Raw genomic sequence first — 20,399 nt, forward strand, 5'->3', positions numbered from 1 at the left:
CCACATTCCAGTTTCAATGAGTCAAAAAATCTACCATTAAAAAGCACATTGAAAAAAGTTGTCTGCTGTTAAATACAGACTTGCATACAGTGCTTCTAAATATGTACATTCTCCATGTTAGCTTGGTCACTTGTGCTTATTTATCCCTTGTTGAATGGGTTAGCCCCACTAGGCAGACCTGAGGCAGTATTTATGCTACTAAAAGAAATGTGGCCAGGGCATTGGGGAACTTCGCCTACTCATTAGAAGAATGCTTGATCTGATCCTTGTGCAGTGGTGGGTGGGAGAACAGTGCTCAAGGAGACCCAAGATGGTGGATAGCATAAAGGCAAATGGTGTGGTGCTTGAAGCTTTACAGGATTCAGAGAAGCGGTTTCACAAAATGTATTTCATCAGAAAAAAAATGCTCAAAACAATGATGGGTGTTTTATTGCAACCCTCCAGTCAGGATAGTTGCAGGATGACACTTTGGATGAATTTTTGTTGCAGAGTGAGCTTGAGAGTGGAAAAGATGTTTCATAGGATAAAATTATGGACAAAATCCAGATGGAGGAATTAAAAGACAGTTTGCCAGAAAAATAAATCATATGCCAAGACTGTTAAGTAAACTGCAGGGAAATCAGTGAGAGATGAATAAAGTAAAGGAAATGTCAACAGTCAAAGGAAATTCATGGTAAGAATTCAAAACAAAGAAGAAAAAGAAATGGACAAGCATGATATTTGAGATAACTTAGTGGCCCCACTGAAGTCAGGGTTCATTATGTAAGAACTCTTATTCTTATTCATAAAGAAACATTTTGAGACATTATTGTTGATACTGGTTCTGTTATGGAAAGTTTTTGGGGAGAGCATAAAAAGAAAAAATGTGTAATCCATAGACCTCATATGTGGTTAAAGTATTTCATACAGAAAGAAAAAAAGAAAATAGATGCTCAATTCTGAAATAAAGTTGAGAGACTTTAAAGAGACATTTGTAAAGAAGTTATTGACATTAGCAAAGTGTATCATAACAGGATTATGGACTGGTGGATAGGACTGTTATACTGTATTGAAAATAGTAAAATAAATAACTGCTCATATCCTTAGTATGATAAATGTAAAAGGTAACAGGTGTTGTAAAATACTGGGGACAACCTAAAACATTTGTATTTGGAAAATATGATAATTTGATAAATAATTGTGATAAGAGGAAATGTTATTGTTATGGGAAAACAGGTCATGATGAAAAAAAAAGTGTAAATAGAAATGTTATAAATGTAACAAAATTGAGCATTTATGGATGGATTGTAATCTAGATAAAATGAAAAAGAAAAGAAAACTGAGGACAGTATAAAGAGAGAAGAAACAGTTACAATAAAAGATAAAGAGGCACAAAGGAAGCAAGATCAGGGTAAAATAAAGATAAGGCTAAAGAGGAAAAAAACAGGAGATATTATAGAAGAAGGTTCTGAAATAAGTGATGAGGAACATATAAATTGGAAAGTAGTCAAAGGTAAAAATAATCCTATTGGCAAAAGAGTAAGAGACAGAAAAATAAAGTTTAGATAGAGATGTGTAAAACAGAAAAAGGGAAATAGATAATGCAAACGATCTAAATATTTCAAAATTTCCATAATTTCTGGTAAGTTACAACATAAACATAATGACAATTTTAGAGTTCTTTCAGTAAATATAAACAGTATTATAATTATAAGTAGAATACGCATCCTAAATTGATGTAGTAAATGTGATATTTATGTAATAATATTAGAGGATGTAAGATTTGTTAGACAAGAAGAGTAATTACAAACAAAGAAACATTTGGGGGAGATACAATATGGAACCTAGGAAAAGAACTATGTTCTGGTATAGTTGTACTTTGTAGAACGTCTATGAAAATATTGAATATATAATTGGTAATGATAGGAAAAGTAACTATTGTAGATCTCAGAAGGCAAAATCAGGTATATAAAATTATAACATTCTATGCCTATGTTACAAGTGAAAAAGAAAGAAAATGTATTCATAAAATTCTGGATTAAATAGTAATTAATAATGACTATAATATTAACAAGACAAGTTAATTGTGATTTGAGAGGGAAAAAGAAGAAGAGAGGAAATGATGTTAAACTTTTTGACGTAATCAAATGTGGCAATTTAAAGATTTATAATAATAATTTGTGAACATATAGTTAAGATATATATATATATATATATATATATATATATATATATATATATATATATATAAGACTGAAATAGATTATTTTATTGAATCATAAGGTTTAAATATAGCTGTGGGAAAGACACTTCTAGGAGGATTTTCAGATCATTCAGCCATATGAATAAATATACAGGGAAATAGGGAGTATATTAAATTGGGGAATGGAATAAAAAGAATAAATGAGAAATCATGGGATAAAAAGAAAAAGAAAATAAGTATGTAATTATGGAAAGATCACATTTCCACTCAAAAGTGTTATAAAAACTAGCCTGTGTGATGGTTAGCTTTTAAAGAAAATTATAAAAAAATGTTTTTAGAATGGCAGTCAGATGTAAGGAACCTGGAAAAAGAAATTATAAAACAGTGCATATAGATGCTATCAGCATACATTTCACTTAGCAATTAAAATTAAAAGTGTACTGCAGAGATGGTCGTAGGTCCATTATTATATTCCCTTTTTATTAATGATTTTACCTAACTTTTCCAGCATCATTGCATTCTATATATAAATAATATTGTTGCTAAATGGCCTTCAGTGTTTGCTGGGACATAATTAAAATGTAAAGCACATTCGACTGTTTTTATGTCATGCTTACTGAATGCAATCACTCATCCCTTTTACTTATTTTAAGTTTTGTTTTATGCTTTTTTCAGTGGGGCAAGTGATAGTCAAATCTGCAAAATGAAATGTGGTCCAGTGGAAATACTCAGCTGTTTGAAACATTAATTCTTGCAAGATAAAGCTGCTTGCTGATGTAAATGCTATACATGCAAAGAAACCTTATTACAGTGCTCAATGCAAAGTACAACTTTTACCATAGCTCAGTTAAGTTACTAATATTGCAATGAAAACAGCCTAGAAATACATTAAATGCAGAATGCCATATAGAACTAGTTTACTATAAATATGCAAATACTATAAATAGCAAACTATTAATTGCTACATGAATTAGCAAGGAAAACAACTTATTGCATATGGAAATAGCACTACCATTTCCTAGCACTATATACAATTTTCCCTTTAACTCAGAAACTGCCATTGCAGACCCCTGTTAAAACCCTAGACTTAATCCTAAACAGTTCACCATATTACAGGACTGAACAACATAGATATGTAATTTTCAAATGTTTCTGTAGCCAGCATGGTAGATGTGGGCATTCTAATGCAATGTAGCAATTATCTCAAGTTCTCTGACAACCAACTAATCATTAAAGAAAATAACATGGCATGTGAGAGATGTAAATACACAACTTCCATGGTGGTAAAATTCCCCTCATACAAATGAGATTGTCAGGAATACCCACACTATATCTCTCATATCCACTGTTCGCCACACCCAAAAATTGTCTTATGCTGAGATGCTAAGAAACCTTCCCAAATCACAAAGCCATCTAATGGCAACTCTGTTCTTCAGCAATCACTAAAACATACAATAAAAAAACACCAAACATATCACATTAGCCTACACCCAATGGTTTCAGAAGAGCAAAGACCATAAGGCAAGCATATACTTACAATATTCATGTCATCACTGGGGTCTCCATTATGCAACCCATAGATGACCCATTCACCAGGTTAGACAAGGAGAAGATAACAGTTAGTTGCCTATCTGGAGCCATGAGCTGCAATAGCACACATACATTCAAGTCACTGCACCCCAGATACCAGTATGATTCTATCATAGTCCATGTGGATGTAAATGACTTGAGATGAACCTCACTGGACTATATGAAAAGGGACATAATTAATCTCTTAAAATATGTGTCACAGGTAGATACAAGCCTTCTATTAAGCAACATTCTACTTTCACCAAGGATGATGCACAGTATGAACATAAAATTATTTATTTTAATAATTGTCTTAGTTTCTGGTATCACTGCAAAAGGATCCAATATCGGTCAGCATGGCAAGACATGGTTAACAGACCACATTGCTTTGCCAAGGAATTGTCTGCACCTGTCGCCCCAGGCTTTGGGATATTGATACAAAACTGTATCCATTCTTTTCAGCCTTTTTAGGCAATAGTAAAAAGAAAAAAACTACCAATATAGTGAAAAAATCTCCAAAAAAACTCTTAAGGTGTTACAGCCTAAAAAAAAAAAAAACTCCACATCCTTCAAGCCATACTCACTCTGGAGAATGCAGATGTTCATGCCATGACTGGGACTTGGTTTAAAGCCATATAAGGTATTCCAGCAGTGTAAAGCTACATAGCCTTCCACACATTTAGATCAACAACAGCACAGATAGGGCCAAAGGTGGAGGTTTCTCAGTGTACATTAGCAACAAATATACCTGCAGGTTGATTAAACAAGATGATACCATGGTGCTCATTGATGTGCAAGGCACATTAGTAAGGCCCCTCACCATATCATAACTAGCTACAGGTCACCATCTATGCCTAAACCTACTATTGGTGGTCATTTTTCAGCCAAATACACTATTAATGGGTAACTTTAACTATAACTTTATAGACTGGTGAAACTTACATGGCCTCAAACTCACAGGCATAATACTTCCTGAACTTTATTAACACAAACACCCTGGAACAGATAGGGCATGAGCCAACCAGAGGACCAAATATACTGGATCTTGTACTCACCAATATGGGAGATTATTGCACCCCCCTTCCCATGTTACATCCTTACTAGTGAGGTCAGATCAGAATTCTGTCTCTGGACCTTTGCCTGGCTTACAGTGCTTCCTTAGACCCACCCAATGGCTCTATTGCACATGTCCAAAACAAACAGCACCAGAAACACTAGATCCAGGGAAATGATCTTTGCTTAAGACACAAACAGAATATGCTGGAGAGAGAGATATGTGTCCCAAAGGATCCCAGCACTATGGAATAGCCCCCCCCCCCATCCACGTAAAACAAAGTTCATCCTTGATGCTATTCAGATAATATCTTGACATTTGGATGGGAAATCATAAGTTTACCCCAGTCTGCCTAAGGGACACAGGCCATCAATAAGAAAAGTATAATCCTAGCTAACACAACCCTACAAATCCTTAGTTACCTTCCAAATAATATGCTCCCCTGTACAGATGCCCAAGATTCTTGTGACCCAGTTTGGTTTGGGTTCTGCAGCTAGGGTCATAAGATCCCTAGTGGTTGTCAGACTAGTAAGAACCTACAAACTTGTGAACTTGTATTTTAGTAATGTATGTTTGCATCTATGTGACGTTAATCTATAATACCTGTCCTTTAACAGGTATCAGTACTTACCAGCTTAACAAAGAACTTCACGCTCCAAATATAGATTTCACCATTTAGCTGAGATACTTATTATCCTTTTCCATTAAATTCAACATATTCCATAAATCAATTTGCAGTTTTTAATGGTATACATTTTAAAAGCCAATGTCCGATTGGTTGTGTTATTAAAGGTGCATTATACAAAATTATTCTACCAACATACCTATAAATCTTAATTATATTATTCTTACCTCTGCGTTCATGTCTGCAAAATATATTTTACTTATTGACATTTACAAATGGGTAGATGTTTTTGTCCAGGAGTGCCTGCCCAGGATATGAGAGGGAAGGGGGAAATTAAGGGAAGTTAGGAGGCACTGAAGGATGTAGAACAGTTAGTTGTTGGTTATATTTGCTGGAGAGTTTAAAAAGGAAGTCCTTGGATAGGCAGAATATGATATAGTTAGTAGAGGGAGCCTGGAATCTTTGGTTTCTTGGGATGGGTAGTTGTGAAGTAGGGCATTTTGGGTAAATAGGCCTTTGATGGCAGGTGTCTCATTTTCTTTATTGAGTCAATGGAAAGGGAAGAGTGGGTGGAATTATACACTGCCCTTGAAGATGTATCTGTTATGATGCATGAGCTTTATGTAGGCATTCTAAGTACAGACGGATAGTTGCATTTGAAGGTGAGCAATATTTGAAATTACCTGACATTTGGTTGTTATTTGACTATGTATATTTGTATGGGTATACTGATTGTGGATGTTGAAATTTACACATTTTATGTATTTTATTGATAATAAAGTTAGTTGTAATGCAAGATTTTGTCTGTGTATGTTTTTTATGTTTATTTTTATTATTTGTCCAGGCAGGTGGTGATAGACAACTGCATTACATGATATGTTGTCTTGTTTTATTGTAAAACATTACAGCTGCGAGTGACATTATACTTGCAATACTTTTTTTCTGCTGTATGCCCAATTCATAGCTAAAAAGAGTACACTTGAATCATGTCATCATACCAGTTAATATTCACATATAAAATTAATATTTCAATGAGTTGTACAAAAATAATTTAAACTTGTAAATTAGTTTACAACTATAATATATTTGTCAACTGCAGATGTTTGGTAATCCTTTAACATAAATATAAGGATTTTCATTTAGCTGAATTAGTTATTTCTCACAAAAGCATTCATGACTCTCATTGTATTCTTCCTGTCTTTAGCTAAAGATGAAAATAGCACAGCCTAGTCACTTCAGCAGTATTTGTTTAATAGCTGAAAACTATATAACATTGCATTAGCTCAGTACATTGTCTTGGTCCCATTCCCTTTAGAGAAGATAAAAACAATGAACTCACCCCAGCTCTAGCTGAGTCCCTGGTATTGACGGGTTGCATGTTTAGTATAGGCATACTATAATTACTATTTAAATATGCGACTTAGCTATAAATTTTAATTGCATCATTCTTTACTATGGGTGCATGTTTAATGTTTATATAAGCACTGTTCTATATATTTTTACCTCTTCTGGCATCTAGTATGTATCATGTCATAGTTCCGTAATCGTGGTTTTTCTCTTCAAACAGCTCCCCTTTAATGATTTTATTAAGGGCATTCCATAATCACTGGAAAAGTATACATTTCAGATACTGAAGGCTAGCAGAGAAATAACCTTCTTTTACCATGCACATAATTTATTAAAATATATTCTTCCCTTTAGAAAGGTTAAGTTTCATTATTTGTAGATGTACATAGTTATGTGTGTTTGTATTAAGTTAACAGGTTATGTGGGTGTTCTGGGTAGTGTTTTTTTTTTTGTTTGAGGGTTTTTATTAAAACAAAAAGTCTTGTAAAATGAGACAGAGTTTCCAATATAGTTGATAAAAAAACTGTATAAAGGATTAACCTGCCAAACATTAATGGGTACATGTTAAACAAAAGCTGCACATAGACATAACAAAGCTGCCTTATAAAATAGGTGGGAATAATGACTTGTTACCATAATGGTGACATGTTCCATATTATCTTGGAATGTGAATGGATTCACAGGTATAGACAAAAGGGAAAGAATACTTAAATTAAGAAATGCAGAGTGTAAATAGCAATGCTACAGGAGACACATTTGGAAACAACTGAGCATGTGAGTTTGATGAAGAAAGGATTTCAGGATTGCAGAATATCAGGGACAAAGGAAAAGAAGAGATTTATATTAATTGCTAGAGGACATCTGGTAGTGATAGAAAAGGGAAAACAGATAATAATGGAAGATTTGTAGAAATATGGGGCCACTTGCAAGGGACAAAGATTACTTTGTTATGTATTTATATTCCACTTAAAACTGCTATTTTGGAACATAAAAATTTGGGGGAGAAATAATTAGCTTTCAGCAGGGAATATTGATTATAGGTGGGACTGGAATTTGATTTACAACAACAAGGATATGTCTAGGGAGCCTAGAAGAGAAAATATAACAAACCAGGGATGATTTCTGAAGATATTTATGAACATATTTGCTATGAAAATGTGAATTCAATAGTAGGAACTCTGAGAGAATTTATACATTATTCAACAATGTACAATAACTGAGTTAAACTAGAAAGAAATTATATTTCACAAGAACATGTGGATTTAATTGAGAACTTTGTCACACATCCTGCAATACATCCAATAACTATTTCAGTTCATGCACCAATAATGACTAAGATAAAAATCCAGGTTATTGAAGTATAGATGAGACACTTTTGCTTCCCCACCTACCTGTTAAACAAATAAGAATTTAAGGAATGGTAGGGAAAACTATCTGGGAGATAGAAAGTACTCCAGAAGTTATAGCTAGTGAGTGGGATAAAATGAAAGTGGACTTTTAAAACAATGTAGAAATAAAATGAAAATAGATCTGGTTAAGAAGTAATACAAATTATTTAGAGGGGATGACAAAGGTTAATGTCCTACAAAATAAGCATAATCTCATATAACAAGAACTGGTACAACTGCAAAGTGCTAAAGAGAAAATAAGAGAGTATGGGAATAATATGCAGGAGTTTAGAAAGATTGCTGTTAAGCAGCTGTTTTATAATAATAACTCCAGAGCACAAAAAACGTTTGGCATGACGACTTATGTAACAAAGTAGAAAGGGTTATTGTCTGACTTAGGGAGCATATAACAAGAAAAGTAACCAGAGATCCTGTAGAGGTATTAGAGATATGTTGGAAATTTTATGAGCATTTGTATAATGCAGAGAACTGAGGAAATCAAGAAAAGGCACAAATGGAAATATTTATGGAAGACTTAAAAATGCAAGGTTTGAGGTAGATGAAGCTCAACAACTAATAGCTAAGATAGGAAGAAATGAGATAAAATGGTGATGCATAAAAAATCCACAGGAAAGTCTCAAGAAATAGATGGTAATCTAGTGGAAACTGGAAGCTATGAGGGGAAGAAAGTGATAAAGATATGGAAGGTTTTGTTTAACAGTATTTAAAAAAAAAAGAAGAGAAGACACCAGCATCCTAGAAAAAATGCTGTGGTGGCTATAATACCTAAAGACAGTAAAAGCCCATCTGATCCAGCTTCATATAGGTCCATTTCAATTGTAAACCATTATAATAAAGTGTTTATGTCTATAATGGCTAAATTAATGTCAAATGTGATGTCAAAACTGAGAGATATGGACCAATGTGGTTTTGTGGAGGGGAGGCAAATATTTAACATTAACAGAACAATGATTATCCAAAGGGAAGTAGAAGGTAAGAAAACACCTCTGTTATTGGTAGGTCTTGATGCAGAGAAAGCATTTTATTGAGTAAGCTGAGATTTTATGAGTAGGGCAATGGAAACATCTGCATTTCCTGGTACAATAATAAGGTTAATTAGAAGGTTATATGAGGGATCAGTGGCAAAAGTCAAAGGGCGATAGTTCCTTTATGATCAGTTGTGTTTGTAAACAGGAACCTGGCAGGGGTGTCCTCTTTCCCCTTTGTTATTTGAGTAATATCTAGAACCACTGGCAATGAAAAGAAAGGGCTCAGAAATATAAGGATACATTTGCTATGGTGTTCAAAAACAGTTAGCTTTATTTGCAGATGATATTATTTTGAACCTGGTGGAATCAGAAAGGGACATCTCAGTTTTGTGGGACATTTTGAGACAGTTCTGTTTTTTAGGATATATAAAACAAAGGCTGTAGCTATAAACTATGTACCCACATATGAATTGGTTCAGCTTTGCACATGAATTGGTTCAACTTTACTCATATTTATGAGGACATGATACAATGATGTATTTAGGAGTATGGATTAAAAAATATTCTGTTATGGCAGTTAAGGATATGTGGGATGTGACTAAACAAAAGATAATACAGAAACTGAAAAACTGGAAGCTCTTGCTTGTAGATATGTACATCAAGATACAAGCAGTAAAAATGTTTTTAGTCCCTTTAATTTTAGACACAGGTCAGGTATATTTATTATCAACCAAAATAGAAGTGCTGGATAGTACTTAATAAATAGTTGAATGATTTTATTTGGGAGAAGAGAGGGCAAGAGTCAAGTGGAATAAGATGATCACCCCAATAGAATAAAGAGGTTTAGGATTACCTGATTTGAAGAGATACTTTAGAGCTGCACAGTTAGGGCTCTTATACATAACACATGCAAAAAGCTACAATTCAAAGTAGAAAATGATGATGATGAAGCAGGGGATAATTCAAGAAATAAGGAAAGAGTGGGATTTTGGATGCAGATCCTTAAGGAGAATAACAACAGTCTTACAGAATATTATATTCATAAAGTAGCAGAAAGTAGACTAAGAACTAAGCCTACATGGGAATTGAGAGAGGAGATTCTGACAATAGGATGACTACAATTAGGGGTACAGAGAAGAGGCAAGAAAGGGCCGGAATTTACTGGAGGAAGCTGGCAGGCAAAGGAACCACGGTATTGTGAGAAAATAATTAGAGAGGGAAAGGTAATAGAATGGGAGGAGGTCAAGAAGACATTTGGATTGCAGGCTAGAGATTGCCTTTCCTGTCAGGGATTGATATCAGAGTATAGACAAAGAGAAAGGTATAGGGGAATCCTAAATGAAAGACCTGTACTGGTTGAGCTTTTAACTGAATCTAAAAAAGAAGCTGCTGTTAGGGATAATTAGTACATCATACAAAATATTGCACAATAACTATAGAAGTCAATCAAAAGAAGACAGAAAATATTGGGAAGAGAGATTAGATATGCAGCTCACAAAGAAACAATGGGAGGACATATGCATGACTCCCAAATATGCAACAAAATGTAGAAAATGTAGGATTTCTGCCAGAAAGTGTTTGCATAGATACTTTTATACTCAAAGTAGAATCCAAAGATTTTTTCCTCAGGTTGATGGCAAATCTTGGAAGTATAATTAGGGAAGAAAGAGATACCTGGGAGTATATGTTTTCAGAGTCTAATGAGTTGGAAGACTTTCCCTACAAAGTAATCTGTCTGGAGTACAGGGTGAGCAAATCAATTTAGCAAAGAAAATTATTTTTTAAGCTGGGATTTGGGATCTGAATTGCCTAGACATAGTAAGGCCTTGTTAAGTTTAATACTGGTGGCTGCCCAAAAAGCAATTACTAGAAAATGGAAATCAAAATCTAAACCAACTATACCTGAAGCAGTGAATATTGTAATAGAGAATAAAAGAATAGGAAGTGGGCTCTTTACAAAGGAGTATGAATAAATTGCAAAGAACAAGTGGAAATTGTGGGAACAATACATGCTGAAAATGTTTTCGGAAGGAATGAGATGTAAGAGAAGGCAGGAAGTGAACAATTTATGTAATGCTGTTTTGAGTATATGATAGATAACAATGTGTGTGATGTATAATGTTTGTAAATATGAACTTGTTAATATGGTTTAATTACTTTTATTTAAATGTAAGTTTGTCTATGTCACAAGTGACAATTCAATGAAGGTGTTAAAAACATAAATTCTTCCTTATTCTTTTTTTTCTGGGATGATTCCATCAAAGCTCAAAAAAGTCTTGTCTCTTCTTCAGAAGAACATGAGATGGTTGATATCTTTATTGAGTTTGAACCTAAAGAAGAAAATACCCTTGACATGGTAACATAGTCCTTATTTTTCAAAGTTTTGTCTTAATTAAAATTCCCAAACTGTTAATAACAAGTTTATATGTCTTCAAAATGTAAAAGTAGAAATAGGATCCTCTGTGCTGGATCTCCCTTAACAAGATGGTAATAGTCAAGACTTCCCAGTGTTACTAGTCCTTATTGGCCTACAGCTGTAACCTCTGAGTAAAACCTTTACATAGTCATGTCATAGTGGTGTTCTCTCAACAGAGAGTAATAATGTACTCTCTCTCTTTTACCCCTGACCTGCTGGCATGTTGGTCTAATCATGAGACAGATTTCTCAGTTTAGGTGAGATAATCATCAGGGAAAATGGTCTTGATTAGCTGTAATTATACTCATTTGTCCTATAGTCAGGTGGCAAAAGTACAGCTGTAACACATAGTTCAGTTTTACCCCTCCATAGGATATTTTCCACTAAATATCTTAAGCTAGTTATGAAAAGTTATAGTAGTGTAAAATGTATATTAGAGTGTAGACCATACAAATCCTTTCCATCATTCAGGAGATGTTTCCACTTCCTTTCTTTTAAGTGGCCCAAACAATAGCTTTTTTGCTTCAAATGTACTATATTAAACAACTAGTAATGATCAAAAGAAGAGTTATCTTGTAAAACAACACCACAAGATTACCTTTCTCTAAATATTATTCATACAAAAATTTAAATATGTTAGCTCTTCTTGATATTAGCTCTGTTAGGATAACTTTACTTACTTAGCCTTTTTTTTCTTAGGTTCATAGACTCATGGGTACATACCAAGTGTTGAGGATGTTTAGAAGCCTAGCCATACATTCCTATGAGGTTTCTAGCCCTGTAGTTCTTATATCTTAAGTACAAATGACTCAGAGAGGAACAGAACATTCATATGTCACCACTGTTTATAAAGGATAAGGGTGCTAAATCACCTCAATGTCTGGGTGCCCATCCATTCATTGAAATTATGTTTGAATAGTGTAAGACAAGTACTTTACTTTACAGGGAGACAAAGACAATCCCCAGGAAGTGGTATTCTTTGTGGTGCATACTTATCCCTCCAGCACATTATATTTATGTTGCAAATGATATTGAGCTTTCTTGATTGTATGTTTATAACCTCATTGGACTTCTAAATGCTAATGGATCAATTTTCCATGGGCATGTTGTCATTATGATAGTTACAGGGGACTTCCTGCCTGCCAAAGGATACTATTATACTATTTTTTGCATTTATTTTTTTCCACAGTTTTGACACAAGCTATTAGTTTATGAAAGGACCCCTTGGAGGATCTTGGTATCCTCTGGTGAGTTTATGATGGCATAAAATTTACAACTGCAGACTTGGTCAGCTATAAACTCTTAACAGTTGCTTTGAATGCTAAGAAGTAAATTTCAAAGAAGAGTGGCCCACGTATTGAATCCTGGCACAGCTAGTGACAGGTCTTTTGAATGAGATAGAGCTGTGCACTCTAATTTCCTGGGTTCTATTTATTAGCCAATTTGCTATCCAGTGTTTTACACAGTATTAACATTTACCTGGGCTAGTTTATCTGTGTCCCATGAGTGTGGGATAGTGTTGAATGCCTTTGCAAGTTCTAGATATGCAGTGTGTATTGATTTCCCCCCATCCATTGCTTCAGTAACCTACTCAAAAAATCAACCAGGTTAAGTAGGCAGGATCTCCCCTTCATAAATCTGAACTAGCTTGGATCAAGAGGTTATAGGCTATCTATGTTCTTATTTATTAATTCCATAACGATCCTTTCCATATCCTTACTCATGAGGTTGGTCAGACTTATATGTGTATAATTTTCTGGTCCATTAATGACACACTATTGTGCAAGAGGATGTCAGTTGCTGTCATTCATTTATCTGGCAGAAATCCTCTTTGGAGGCTTATATGAAATAGCCTCTGAAAGGGGTCTGACAGGTCCTGTTTCTGGTTAGCCATTAGAAGGCCTGGTGTGTAATCTTGTCATGTAGAAGCAGTGTTTTTGACCTGGGATAGTGTGTTGAGGAATTATTCATGGCAGATTTAAGAGACAATTGTAGATGTGATCATGAGATTTGAGAACATAGGAGAAGAAAGGGGTAGTGAAGTCAAAGCTAAACTTATCCACTAGAAGACTGGCTATGTCCTTTAGGTCTGAGTCTGTGTTATCATTTACTATTATCTCAGCACAGTACTGGACATTGCTTCTAAGGTTTCTAATATAGATGAAGGATATAAAGGATTTGTTGTTGTCCTTTGCCCTTTGCCTGGGTAGCTATTTTTACCTCATATCTAGTTTTGTTTGATTTAATCAGGGTCCTGAATTTCCTGTTAAGTTTATGAAGACCTTTTTATGAATTTTGAAAGTTACATTTATTTTTACCTTCAATGATTTTTTTTTCTTTTATTATAGAGACTGTTTATATTTGGTTTCCACAACAGGGGATTATTTTTGAATTTGGCATTTAATTTACTTTTTAAGGGGACCGATGAATCTATGCAGTTATTCAACTGAATAGAATTTGGTGGTAAAGAATTCCATGTAAGCAGTGGGGGTCATCGAGTCTGAAGAGGATGTTGAATTCAGTCAGATTATCAATCAGTTTAATTAGACTAGACCTGGCATAATCCCTGAATACTGAAGTATTGGAGGATGCTTCTAACTTCAATTTTAAGGTGAATATGACCAATCTGTGGTTCAGTTTAACCATGCAGGGAGTTACAATTGGTAAAGAGCAGAATTGTCCCATACTGGTGAAGACCAAGTCCTGCATTTTATTCTACTGGTTTGGGTGCAGACTAATTGGCCCAGAAATTTGTGATGATGAAGTCCAGAAATCTCTGGGCATACATCTTGGAGAATGCATATGTCTCCCAATTAATGGAGGGTTAGTTGACATCAACTAGTAGAATGATGTTTTGATTAATTCATAAGGACACCATATTAGTTAGGTAAGAGTTATAGCCTGAGAGGACTTAGCGGGGGTCCTATCATTAGCCATGATGTGATAAGTAGTATTTGTAATGGTAATTTGGAAGTGGAGGAGTTCCAGATCATTATCTTGTCTAACAAGTCTGGAGACGGTCTGTTTTTTTGCAAATATGGACACACCCCAGCGTTAATGCCTTCATCTAATGTGGTGGACCTGAATGTGCTATAAACATTGAAACTCAACATGGAAGGTGGTACTATCAACAGTCTTGAACAAGGTCTCCATGACGATACATACATCAATGTTTTCCAAGGTAAGGAGTGTTTGTAGGGGGTGGAGTTTTTTTAAAGCTCCTAACATTGAGCAGGAATACCGTCATGTTATCTGGATTTGGTTTTGTTATATGGGAATTGTTTAGGGAATTACATTGTCTAAAAAGATAATATGATATGGACAAGGTTTTAGCCAATATATGAAAGCCTTTATGAGATGGAGAAGGCTTGAAAAATGTATCCACACTCAGCTTATGAACTAACTTCTCCAGGAAAACTTGCTAACTCCCAGTCAACACAGCTTCAAGCCAAACCATAGCACTGCCACAGCACTATTATCTTTTACCCATACTGTAGCTGAGGCCAGAGATAAGAGGCATCCTGATATTTCCTTGATCTCTCTAAGGCCTTTGATATTGTTTCTCATCCTTTACTTCTTTCTAAACTATCCAGTCTCAACCTCTCTGGACCCTCTCTTAGCCGGTTCACAAGTTACGTCTCCAATAGGCACCAGTCAGATGGCTCTCCTCCTGTTCCTCCTTCCTTCCTGTTACAACTGGTGTCCCCAAAGACTCCATCCTTGGGCCTCTACTTTATAATATATTCACTAATGACCTCCACACTGCTTGCAAACAGTCCACCCTTATTCAATATGCACACAATTCGACACTCATTACCATCTCAAACACTATTTCTCATCTACACACACATATCCAAGATTCTTTCTTGTCCATTGAAAAATGGCTCTTTGACAACCAGCTAATCTTAAATCCAAAAAAACCCGAAACTTTTGCTATTCCTACCTTGACCTCTATCGCACCATAAATCTGCCTTTGTTATTACATCCCTTGATATAACCACCATTAAAGCAGACCCCCACACAAAACATTTAGGAACCATTATTGATGATGAACTAAAATGTAACCTTCACATTCAACAAAGTATTAAAAAAAAATCAAAAACTCAGTCTATTATATTGAAATAAGAAATTCCTTACCTGTGACACTAAACTCTCCTTGGCTCAAGCACTCCTCCTCCCCTCCCTTCTCTATGCAGCCCCACTCTTTACTAGCATTCAATCTAGGCTTTTATCCAAGTTAGAACAAACTTACCACAAAATATCCCAATTTGCCACTAACCTACCACACAACTCATACCACTGCCTAGCTCTCAACACACTCCAATGGCTAGAATTTCCCCAACAACTCCACTTGATACAGTTTTGAATCTTACACTGCATTCTATACAAACCCACATCTTGCCCCTCATGCTCCTCCTTCATCTCTTCCTGCATTCCCAACCGTTCCCTACGTACATCTAATCAACAACTCCTTGCTACCCATAAACCTAAGAAAAACATTGGCAAACAACTTTACAAAGACTCTGTAGCCCAAGCCTGGAATAAACCCCCCTCATACTTAAGAACCATCTCTCACCCACTACACTTCAGAAATGAGCTCAGACACGTCTTCCTTGAAACTAAGTCCTGCCACTGTCATAGCCTTACCTAATTCTGCCACACCCCTTCTGTTTACAGTACCTGTCCACAGGGCTCTCTTACTCCTGTACTTTTGTTACTTTTTTTCTCTACTCCATAAGCCAGGCCAACACAACCCATGTAATTATGTAGATACAGTTCCCACTCTGTTATTTTCTTTCTACTAAATAATACCTCACTTCACTATATTCTTGTCTGATATGTCTGTACTAACACTACACTTTTTCCTACTTATCACACCAAATGTATGCTTCATGTAACATTACTATGATCAAGTATATTTCTTCTTACTGTATCTACAAGTATCTCTGAGTTTGCTAGTAATATATTTTTTATGTTCCCTGCTGTATTTTACATAGTCCTCTGTTTCATTTTGTTGTTCACAATAACTATGTGTTGCATTTCATTATGTTAATGTACTGGAGCTTTTCTCCTCAGGTCTCCACTGAAAATGGGCTAATTTTTGCTCAGTTGGACTAACCTGCTTAACAAATGTAAAATAAATAAATGTAATAGCTGTTTCTACTAGCATCAGATGGATTTAGCCCTGAATTAAAACTGTAGCAACTGCTGGATTTACAACATAAGTGTTGAACCTGGAGTGTATTATGTAATAATACAAATGAACGAAATATCCTTACATGTTGTTACTTGGAAATGTAAGAAAAAGGTGGGTGATTTGTACAGCAATGATTTGAACATGTAACAGCAGAGACTTATGTGAATACGTGTCCTCTATCAAGTACTAGGCCTCAGGCATCAATGATTCATATATCATACCTCTCAAAAGTACTGATGGTCAACGAATGTCCTTAGTTTGACCTCATACTTTTGTAGTGGAAAATCATTAACGTTAGAAACTAATGAGACACATTTCAGTTCAGACTTCACAACCCTCAGATGATTATGAAAAATACTGATGCAAAAATGTATTGATTCTTTCAACTGTCTAACTTTCTCAGACTAAAATATGTCAACAGTAAAATCAGCAAAACAACAGCATCCCCCCCCGCAAATGTAGATTTACTAAACATTAAGTCAGCTATGCACCCTGAGCATCAGACACAAATCTTATGTATTGGTGAATCCAAAAGATAGAAATCAAGGATGTGGCACAGTTAGTATCACTTGCAGAGGATGTTGTGGGGGGGGGGGGGACTAGGCTGACACAAAAAGTGGGTGAGTGAGTGTGAGTAAGAAAGAGAAGGAGGCAGACATTCAAATAATGTAACAAATTGCCAGTGGGGTAAAATGAGCTTTAAGCTTCATGGCTGAATCATGTAACTGTTGTGTGTGTGTGTGGCTGTATGGGGCCTCCAGGTGAAATTGGTGTGTGAGTGTCTGCAGGAACACAGCCAAGCTGTGTCACAGCTCTACATCTTGATATGTTGGACAGGTGAGAGCCATGCATGATAGAGGTGGCAGTTCATTGTTGCTGCACCCTACTATGAGAAGTGGCTCTGGCAGGAGTTGCACTGGCACATTCTCACCCATGGTCAAATACACTGCTGCTATCTGAATGTGACTGATGTCTGCTGGATGAGCTCCCCTCATGGGGATGCCCAGAACCTCAACCCCATGGCCTGACATGTTTAGGTGTAGACACCTCAACCACTGATGCAGTAGTGGAAGTAGTGTCACTATGGGAACGTGATCGGGCATGGTCATGTTAGCTAACATCAGATGATGTGGCTGACATACATCCACGTGGATGCCATCCACCTCCCAGCAGATATTTTATCGCAGATACAGCCCATTCCAATGTGCCATTCACCCGATCCATTGAATTGGCAACATGGTGGAACCTGTCACACATGTCATACTGTGCCACATCTACAATTCAAAGCATTTCACTGGAGGACCTACTGGAACATGTTTGCACCTCCATGTCGACCCTAAACTTACATTGAGTGGCACAGGAAGATGCACTTGGATCAGGAGGAGGATGGAAAGCATGCATCCTCCAAGTATCCCTAATAATCTTCATGCATGGTACCTCGCTCACACTTTGGCTATGGCCAGAAGCAACAGGCACTGAAGCCACAATAACCACACTCCCTTGACTGAGTATTTCACCCTCCACCTGTCCAATATCTGAGGGCTCACTGAAATGTGTTGCAATAGGCCTACTAGTTGTGTCCAGTGGAATTACAGGGGATGGCTGAATGTCAACCTCAATGTCAGAGTCAACCTCTGTACCCCCCAAGTGTGCCACAGTTTGGCCAGCATCATCATCAGAGTCTGCTGATACTCTGACATCAAATGGTAGGAGTCCCACACTTCCACTGTTAGGATCACCTGTGATAATAAGCGACAAACACAGGAAAAAAATTAATACCTACGCTACTATAATCCAACATATGCTAACTAACAGTGGTGCCACTATTACAGACAGTACAGCAATACACACAACAGTCCTGACACTCACATCACAAACTAATTACTTCTTTGAACTGCTCATCAGTACTGACATAAAAATTTTGGCTTACCATGTGCAGATGATTGTAGGCTCCCTATGGTGGATAGTCATGGAAGAAGTTAAGCAAAAGGTAAGAACTCCATTATCAGAATGATCAGTAACACGGGGGTGTTAAAACTTTTTGCCCTTTGTATGTCTATTGATGATACTTTTAGCAATAACTTGGATGACAAGCCCTCCTCAAGCCCATGTATAATCAAGTAGAATGTGTTTTTAACTGTATCAGTCTACAACTATCCCCCAAACAAACTTAATGTTAAACAGAGTTAAGTATTGCTGACAATATTTTACTATACAAGAAGTATTTAACAATTGAGATGGATAAGCCTACCTGGATGCTCCTCCTGGGACACACTTGCCCTCCCTGAAACAGTAACACCAACGTCAATGACATGCTGTTGTGCATGTTCCAGTGAGCTGACTGGATCCCTGACTGTGGACAGGACCTCTTCATTTGATGTCAGTGGTAGGTCTGTATCAGACCCTCTCCTGGTAGGCATCCATTCATGGGCTACTGCAGCTGCTCTCCTCGGGCCAATGAAATCTTGTCAGTGGCCCTATGGGGCACCTGATCATATGTCCTGCTCTGGCCACCTACAGCATTCACATAGTCAACTGCCTGTTGCCACATTTGCATTCTGCCAGACATATCCCCACATTGCCTCTCAAACTGAAAGGCACCATGATGCTGAAATGCTTCCACAATGACTTTTTCAGGGTCATTTAAGGGGACTTTGGGGGATTGATGCTCCTGGGTGCCATAGTCCAAGGTGACATAAAACACAAAAGAAGGATAATACACATAAGTATCACATAAATAAAAGTCCTGCTTCAGTCTTCTTCTTTTGGCTTTTTCCTGGTTAGGGGTCGCCACAGTGGATCACCTGTCTGCTCATGATTGGCAGTGGAGTTTTATGGTGTCGAATTGCCAGTCTAGCGCCTAACCTTCTACAGAAGGCACACACACACCTAGGGCCAATTTAGAGTGTCCAATCCACCTACAGCATGTCTTTGGGATGTGAGAGGAAACTGGAGCACCCGGATGAAACCCACGTGACCACAGGGATGACATGCAGACTCTGCACAGAAGGCACCCCAGCCGAGGATTGAACCAGAGAACCTCTTGCTGTGAGGTGGCAACGGTAACCGCTGCTCCACCATGGCCGCCCAAAAGTCCTGCTTCAGTGTAACACATAAAAGTTAGTATTTCAGTATTACTCACTGGAAAAACATAAAACAGTCAAGATATTCAAATATAAAAAAGGAATTGTGTGGTTATAAGATATTACAATCAGTCAAATTAAGGTTGGATTCAAAACAAGGAGAGTGACAATAGCAAAATCTTCTTTGTGCCAAAACAGAAATGCAACTTTACTTCTTCACCCCAAAACAACAGGCACATGACTCATTTTGCTAACAAACCATTGAAATGCTAAAATTGCTATCAAATAAACTGTCCCTGAAACATGTGTACAGATTTACCACAGAACATTCTATTTTAAGCAATTGCCAGTCTTGCCTACTTGTGACCTACACTCCCTTAGAGGTCGGCATGGTCCGTCCTAGAAGGCTAACACTCCTGTGGCTTTGACAATATAGGACATTTACATTTAATGGAAATAACAATAGAAGAGTGTGCAGAGAAAAACAGTTGTAACATTAGCACTTGTGATGAGATGATGAGAGTTAATGAACTGTACATCTGGGAAAAT

The sequence above is a fragment of the Protopterus annectens genome, chromosome 1.part0 (genome assembly GCF_019279795.1).
Source record: "Protopterus annectens isolate FY-2018-M chromosome 1.part0, PAN1.0, whole genome shotgun sequence".
NCBI classification, from domain to species: domain Eukaryota; kingdom Metazoa; phylum Chordata; order Ceratodontiformes; family Protopteridae; genus Protopterus; species Protopterus annectens.